We start from the raw sequence: 9076 nt of genomic DNA, 5'->3' as shown, positions 1-9076 counted from the left end.
AAATTTTGAAATTAAAATATTTATTTATTCAATTAAAATTAAAATTGAAAACATATTAGATAATATTCAAAGTTGTAGAAATAAAAATAAAACATTCCGAGTCTTGCACGTTCGGGAACACCTCGTTCGGGAATATCATCTGCATCATCTCCATCATTAACATGATTCTCCATAGAAATAGGTAGACATCTCCTAGTTGATTGTAGCTTTTTTGTTTTGCTGACATGTGTATGTAACTAAGCAGTTTAAAGCTGATAAGACAAGTGTTTGATGAGTCTGATGATGTGATTTTCTTTTTAATCTCTTTAGGACAAATTTGAAAGAATATACATTATTTTTTTATCAGATCTTTATTATTCAAAAGCATTAATTGTCATATATACTTTAGCCATATTAGGCAATTCCGTAATCTTTATTTAAAGAAATAATAAATGACATTAATAATGAATTTATGGTTAATTTAATAAAAAACTTATTATATAATTAGATGGACCAACAAATTTTTCTAATAATTCTAAAAATCATCCTAGTGATGACACGTGGATACAAAAAGAAGTTGTAATGTTTCACAAATAATATATAGGAGATTAGCTATTAAAAATATAAGATATATTTTATGTTTCTTGGGTGGTTTCGAGTTTCTTGGTATTAATCAACCATAGATGGTACATGGACTTGAGATACATTGTAGCCAAAAAGGCTCGGTCTTAAGTATTTGGATGCCTAAAGCAAGAAATATTATTTGGTGCTTCGTGAGCTTTACCTCAGGGCCAACCCAAAGTGCAAAGAAGATCTTTCATGAGAGCTATGTAACACACCAAACTGCCTAAAACCAAGGAACTTGTGGAGAAAGCAACCTTCTCTGCACCCAAGTGTGCATAACTGAATATATAGTCAAGAACTAACCTACTCCTAGCTGCCATGGGAATATGTCCGGATCATCAGCTTGAGAAGGGAAGATTGAATCCTGAAGTGCCGCTGCAACTGATCCATCGAAGAACAGGATTTTGAGACCCAGTAGAGGACTGGCCATTTCCATTTTTGATTATTCACTTAAATTGGTTATAACCAGTCTTTATTTGTAAGAACTCTAAAAAAAAAATCATGGAAAACAAGACATGCATATCCCTTTAACTGTGTCTATAGGAAATCGTCCGATCCATAAATTTAAATGTTCTTGGTCACAGGAATTGGATACAACCAATATCTTTTTCTAGACCCTTCTTGTTTACACGTTAACATAAGGGTGATTTGCGTCACATAGCAACCTTTTCGTACACATAATAACCGATTAAAGATTTATAAAAAGAAATGCACAAAGGTATTCATTAAACATCAACAAGAACCCTGGATTACCAGTTTACCACGAACACAAGAGAAACAGACAAACGAACAGAATAGCTGAATAGCTATCAAACATGGTAAAATAGAAACGCATCCAAAACACAGAGCAAGCACATACGGGGATTTGATATTATATATATTTATATATGATCATGATTTGGCTATCAACATTTCCAATAGCAGTAGCAATCACGGAACGGCCACATACTACACTCTCCCCAGAAGTCACTGCCACTAATTTTGCACTCTTTGTCGCAATCGTTGCAGTCATCTACTTGTTCGTAGGCCGAACATGATTTTTGTAGGGGTCCTGGTGAGAATCATAAAAGTAAGCTATAGTTAAAATACATATAACTAAGTGGATTTGTTTGTCTTTCTTTGATCAAAAGGGAAATAAAGATGATTCATTGGTAATCGAAGATTAAGAAAATGTAAAAAGAATTTAACGGTTTAGTAATTTAGCACAAAAGAGTTAGTTTCACTGTGGCCCTACTTAGATATTCGCGGAGAGATGTTTTAAGCCATGCCATAAAGTATTAGCAATGACTAGTGCGAGCCTAGGAGGAGATTAGAGATTGATCCAAATTCCTCCAAGTTAACATTTAGAAAAAAAAAGGAAAAGAAATTTAATGGAAGGGTTTTGGCCTACCTCCTATTAGTGACAAGGCAGATTGGAGGATGGAATGGTCAACTTGTTCACCGTTCAGCTGAGCGGATACAATTTGTTTCCTGATAACGAGATTGGTTTGTTTGTGTTATAATATAAGGTCCTAAAATGTTTAATTAAGCTCTATAACTTGAAACTTAATATAAGAAAGTTTTATGATTGTTTTTGCATATGTTGTTTGAGAATTATTTCATATATTAAAACCCGTTTTCACATATAAGTTCAAGTTAATATTTGTATTTTATAATCATGGTGTATAAATGAATTGTTATAAATTTTGTACTTAGGATTATAGAAAATATTATACTTAAACGTTTAAACTGCATACAACCCGAAATAAGAAATTGAATGAAGAGTAAAAAGAAATGAAAGTCAAATACACCAATCGAGTCAATGACAACACTAAACATGTTTTTATGTACTAATTTAATGTTTTATTAAATAAGTCTTTAAAATTTTATTTTGTTAGGATTTTTTTAAATAAAGGAAAACATTCTATTTTATAAACCTCATTTTTATTTACAATTAAAAAAATAAAAAAATTAAATTAAATACTCGTTTACAATTTTGTTTAAGATTTTAGAAAAGGAAAATTACTGTCATATAACCTATTACAATTATCTTCTCTTTATAATTTCAGAAAAAAAATTGCTATCAAATAATTACTTTTAGTTATTAATAAATAATTTTAAAATTACTATTTTTACAATTCGTATCAATACAAATTTTAAACTTCTTTTGTTAATTAAATAATTTTTAGTATTATGTTCATCATCAAATACTCTCTTAAAAATATTATAAAGTAATTTTTTACAATTCTCTTTTGATTAAGACTTAAAAATATGATACAAATTTCTTTTGTTTAAGATTTTTTTTTATAAAAAAGGAAAACAACTATCAAATATTCTTTTACTGTTTTTTAGGATTTTAGAAAAGAAAATAAGTATTACATAATCTTTTACTATTATATATTTTGTAAGATTTAGAAAAATAAAATTTCTATCAATTAATTATTAGCAGTTAACATTAACCATTTTTAAAAGTTGCCATTTCAAAATTCGTTTTTTTCAATATCACTAATATTTTTACAATTTTTCTTGATAGTTAAATAATTGTTACTATCATGTTTATCATTAATTGTTTTTACGTAAAGTTGACTATTAAATAAAAATTTACAATTCTCACAAGTCAAGGATTTTTTTTTAAAAAAAGGAAAAAATCTTAACTGGTTAAGATTAGATAATAATTGTTTTTTTTTAGAAATCTTTTTTATTTAGGATTTTAGGAAAAAAAATAATTTAATTTCACATAATGGCAATTTTATTGACACATTCACAATCCTTATATTTTTTTAACAAAAATTTATTAAAAAGTAAATTTAGTCAATTATAAGAAAATTTTGGAATATTTTTATATTTTTATTTTATTTAGACTTTTAAAAAGGAAATTAATTATTTCATAATTAGTTTTCCTTTTAGATTTTTATACAACTATTTTATTTTGTCTTATACATACAACCACATATTCATCATATTCACGCATATTCATGTACGACAATAAAATCAAAATTAAAAATTATCTTAGCATCATAAAATGTAATAAGGATAATTAAAATTTGAGTTGTAGCAAAAAATTAAAAGAAAATACTCAGGTAATACTTTTCATGTAAATACTATTGTATTTTTTAAAAATAATATGTGTAAACTTAAACCTAAACATAGATGTGAAATATATGTAGCTATTTTTGGTCATAATTTTTTAACATACAATTATCTATTAAAAAAAGAAAAGTTGGTTACTTATAAGATAATAAGAAGAGTACTTTTACAATTTCTTTTAATTAGGCTTTTAAAAAAGTAATATTATTTATTTTAAAATTAGTTTTTCTTCATGTTTTTTTATTAAATAATTTATTGTACTTATACGATTTTACGATTCTTTTTTGTTTAACATTTTTTCTTAAAAGTTAATATTTATCTTTTATAATACTCTATCTTTAGTATCTTTTAAAATAAACATTATAATAAATAATAATAATAATAACAATAATAGTAATAAGACTATTAAATAATATTTATAATTAATTTTTAAGAAAAATTGTTTTCATTATTTTAGTAAATATATATTTCATTATGAGATAGTTTAACACATGTCACAATTTTAAATATATAACTGACATGTGTCACAATCATGTTAATTAACAAATTCGAAGAACCATGTTTTATGTAATAAGAAATAATAACAATACTATTAAATAATATTTATAATTAACTTTTAAGAAAACTTGTTTTTATTATTTTATTATATATATTTTTGATTATGAGATAGTTTAACACATATCACATTTTTAAATATATAACTGACATGTGTCACAATCATGTTAATTAGTTTTCAAATCTATTTTAGTAAAGAAAAATTATACTAAATAAGTTGTTTTCAAACCTATTTCTTAGGATTTTGAAAAAGGAAAATTTCTAAAAAAATTACTATTAAATATTTTTAAAAATTATTTTTACTATTAAATAATTTATTTTCAAAAGTAGTTTTTTTCAAAATTCGTTTTTATTATCTTATTATAATATTTTTAATCATTATATATTTAAACACATGTCACAATATTAGAAAGAAAATTATTATCAAATAATATTTTGCAATTATCTTTTGATTTTGATTTTATACAAGGAAAATTACTATTAAATAATATTTATAATTACTTTTTAATAAAATTCATTTTTGTTAATCTTTTGGTATATATTTTTAATTATGAGATAAATTAACACATGCCACAATCTTAAGATATATAATTTCCAGGTGTCGCGATCATCTTAATTAGCAATTTTGAAGAACCAAGCTTTATATAATAAAATATTATTTATAATTATTTTTAATGCATAATATTTTCATAAAGGTATAATTTATATAATATTTTAAAAAATTTCTCTAGATAAATTTGAGAAACTGTCATGTATATATATATATATATATATTTAATTCATAATATTTTCATAAAGGACAGTACTTTTATTTTCTGTCCTTATATATATTTATATATATATATTTTTTTTTTGTGAATCAAATTGCATTTCATAAGCTTAGAATTGATACATTAAAGAAAGAGCATATTTGGCAATAGAGTCAGCTCTATCATTAGCTGATCTAGGGATATACTTAAACTGGATAGAATTAAAAAGAAGGGAAAGGAGATAAACGTCGGTAAAAAACAAAATTCAAGATGTTTGGCAATAGAGTCCTTATATAATATATCTTAAACTTTCAATGTAGATAAATTTTGAGTTATCAAGTATTCTCTATAATTTTATACTTTAATTTTTTTTCCTTTATTTTTCTAATTTAATAACTTTTATATCTATTTTCCTACACAAAAAAACATCTTGAATATTTTTTTTATGATTTTTGAGATAATTTTAGTGGTTATCATATATTTTCTATAGTTTTTTAATATTTTTCTGCTTCTTTTGGCAATTTATTACATCTAATTTAATAATAATATAGTGTGTTTTTAACTAAGTGGTCTTGGTCTATTAGTAAACTGATTCTAGCAGGATTTTCCGTCCTGGGTTTCCCCTTGGCCACTTAGCCATGCCATTTAGATGGATTATTGCGTATCCGGATGCAAGGTCTCGTGGAATTAGTCTTTGGGTTTAGAAAACTTTTTGGATCCTCACGGTAATTAAAAAAATATTGTTGTTTTTGATATTTCAAAATTTCTTCTATAGAAAAGTCTGAATTAATGTGTTATGTTTCTTCTACAATTTTTCAAAAAAAAATTTATACCATTTGATCATTCTTATTTTAAATGTAACACATATATTTTGAAATATAAGTAGGGTTATGAACTATCAGTTAGTAATGAAATGTTCATTTTTCAAAGAATTCAGATATATTCTACACGTTAGATTACAGATTTTAAGTGTGAAAGTTGTTTCCAGCACTTTCTAACCCTCACCCATTGGCCATAAATGTTCTTTTTTTTTCTGTTTGTATACAAATCATTTCTAGAGAATTAAACCTCCTTTAAAAAAAGACAATTATCATCATTTCTTCTTTCATATGATTAAGTACCTTACAGGTTATGAATATCATCTCAAGATCTCTGTGCTGATTAACAAACATTCGTATACGTATTTCATATTACTCTGGAAAAAAAATTCTCAAACGGCGAACAAAATCAAAAACAAGGTAGGAACACAAATTGGTTTAAGCTACATGTTACACATGTTAAAATTGCCGAGTGAGACTGCCACTGAATGTATACCTTCTGGAGAAGGTTTCCGAGTTAGCTTTAATTAAGCCGTCGACTTTTCGTATGAGGAACAGCTTCACCTGAAAAGACTTGAGAGTTTACTTGGTCTCTTTGTCTTCTCCGATGATGGTAACGAGTTTATTGTTTTAGTCTCCAACTTATGAACTCAATAGATCTCAATAAGAACAACACAATTCTTATTATTAGCTTAAGAAAATTCTCTCAAAAACTTAAGCTCTCACAAAGATCTCTCACAATGCATAAGTTATATCACAAGTTGGTATCTCCTTGTATAGATCTTAAAACTTCCTAAACTCACTTAACAAGACATATTTCCTTTTCTCCTAATCTTAACTCAACTAGGATTAGTATTCTTGGATTCCAAGTTTATTTCCAACATTCTCCCCTTTAAACTTGAAGCTAACTTCTCCTACATCTTGAATCCCAACAAGCTCTCTCATTTCCTTATACTTGATTCTTCCAAGTGCCTTGGTTAGTATGTCAGCCTTTTGCTCATTTCCTGGTATGTGTTGCACGTCCACTAGCTCGGCTTCGACGCACTCTCTTATGAAGTGATACCATTTGTGTATATGCTTGCTTCGTCCGTGAAACACCGGGTTTTTGGTTAAGGCGATTGCCGAGTTGTTATCAATGTGAATCACTACCTTGCGATGTGTTCTCTCCGTGACTTCTTCAAGTAACTCCTGGAGCCAGATGGCTTGCTTTGCAGCCTCGATTGAAGCCATAAACTCAGCCTCACATGATGAAAGAGCCACTGTTTCTTGTTTCTGAGAACACCAAGATATAGGACAATCGTTCAAGTAGAATACGTGACCTGTAGTACTCCTTCCATCGTCTTCATCGATATTGTGACTTGAATCACTATATTCAACTAGATTTGTCTTGTTTGCACGTTTGAAGTCAAGGCCGAGAGAAAGAGTACCTTTTAAATAGTGTAATACTTGTTTTAGCGCGGAAGCATGAGACGCTTTGGGCTCGTGTATATACCTCGACAGCACTCTGATGCTAAACGATAAGTCAGGTCGTGTGTGAAATAGATATCGCAAGCACCCAATATTTCTCCTGTATTCTTTCTCGTTGACTCGCTGCTCTTGATGAGACTTCGATAGCTTCAACCCGAAGTCCATCGGTGTGTGGACTGCATTACATTCTTCCATGCCAGTTTCATGTAGAATCTTCCTTGCATATCTTTCTTGTTTCAGTGTGATCCCCTTGCTGTGTTGTGTAACTTCAATGCCTAGATAATAGGTTAGTAATCCTAGATCACTCATCTCAAATATTTCTGACATCTCTTTCTTAATCTCAATGATCATCTTCATGTCTGATCTGCATATCAAGAAGTCATCGACGTACACCGCGACCAACAGAAGATGCTCGTTTAATCTCTTTCGATACAAGGAAGGTTCTTTGCTGCACTTGGTGAACTAGAGAGTCTCCAAAACCTTGTTTAACTTCTCATTCCATGCTCGTGGAGCTTGTTTTAACCCATACAATGCTTTCTTTAACTTATAGACTTTCTCTTCACACCCCTTGACTTTGAATCCGTCCGGTTGGCTTATGTATACCATTTCTTTGAGGTCACCATGTAGAAAAGCAGTTTTGATGTCGAGATGATGGATCTCCCATCCGTTTGAGGCTGTTATCGCGATGATGAACCGTATAGTCTCAATCCGTGCCACCAGAGCAAAAACTTCTTCAGAGTCTATGCCATGCCGTTGTATGTACCCTTTTGCCACTAGTCTTGACTTGTATTTGTTTATACTACCGTCCGAGTTTCGTTTGATCTTAAAGATCCACTTCAGTCCTATTGGTTTCGCTCCTTCGGGTAAATCCACCAAATCCCACATGTAATTTTTTATTATAGACGCAATCTCATCTTCACACGCATCTCTCCAAACTTTCTCTTCCATTGCTTCATCGAAATCCCATGGTTCCTCGTTCAAGAGAAGTAGAAGTCGTTCGCCTTCTTCCTCCGCAAGGTAAATTTAGTCACTTAAGTAGTTTGGAGCCTTAGTAGTCAGTGTAGATCTTCTCGGTATGTCTTGCGTTTCAGGTTCCATCGAGAAAGACGGACCCGTAGAATCTTCATCATCCTTTTCTCTTTCACGATTGTCTTTTTCTTCCTCTTCACCATCGTGCTCTGTATTTTCTTGCTTCTCTTCTTCACTTTGATTCCCGAGTAGTCCAAAGATGAGTTTGAACTTTCCTGGTTCGTCATCCTCTTCGTTAGTGATGTTGTTCCACTTCCATGTTTTGCTTTCGTCGAAGATGACATCTCTACTCACAACGATCTTCCTGTTAATGGGGTCGAGCATTCTATATGATTTAGATCCTGGCTCAGTTCCAAGATGGACTAGTATTCTCGATCTGTCGTCCAGCTTTCTTAGGTGTTCAGTCTTTGTTTTAACATATCCAATACAACCGAAGACTTTCAAGTGCCTAACACTCGGCTTTATGTTCTTAAGGACTTCGTATGGCGTCTGTAGGTTGAGAGTTCGCGTCGAGACTGTTAATAAGGTAGCACGCGTATCGTACAGCCTCTCCCCAAAGGTAATTTGGTACGTTCATGTGTTTTAGTAGACTTCGAGTCATCTCTAGTAAGGTTCGGTTTCGTCTCTCTACCACTCCGTTCTGTTGAGGTGTGTAAGGCGCGGTTAGATGTCTTTGTATTCCCGTTTTCTCGCAGAACTCTCTGAACTCTATTGATGTGAACTCTCCACCCCTGTCTGTCTGAAGCGTTTTGATAGTTGTTTTTATCTCTTGTTCCACAATTGCTTTGA

The 9076-nt window shown here is 29.9% G+C and overlaps 1 long non-coding RNA gene across 1 annotated transcript; it reads right to left on the bottom strand.

The window, feature by feature from the left end:
* Positions 1–1310: 1310 nt before the first annotated feature.
* On the bottom strand, positions 1311–2133 carry LOC106335049. Its single transcript, XR_001268703.1, has 2 exons — positions 1994–2133; positions 1311–1654 (listed from the first exon to the last, which is right to left on the bottom strand). It is a non-coding gene; the product is annotated as an uncharacterized LOC106335049 (long non-coding RNA).
* Between the last annotated feature and the right edge of the window lie 6943 nt (positions 2134–9076).

Source organism: Brassica oleracea, chromosome C3 (genome assembly GCF_000695525.1).
Source record: "Brassica oleracea var. oleracea cultivar TO1000 chromosome C3, BOL, whole genome shotgun sequence".
In the NCBI taxonomy this organism is placed as follows: domain Eukaryota; kingdom Viridiplantae; phylum Streptophyta; class Magnoliopsida; order Brassicales; family Brassicaceae; genus Brassica; species Brassica oleracea.
Note: the sequence above shows the minus strand (reverse complement) of the source record. Positions and strands in the feature narration are given on the sequence as shown.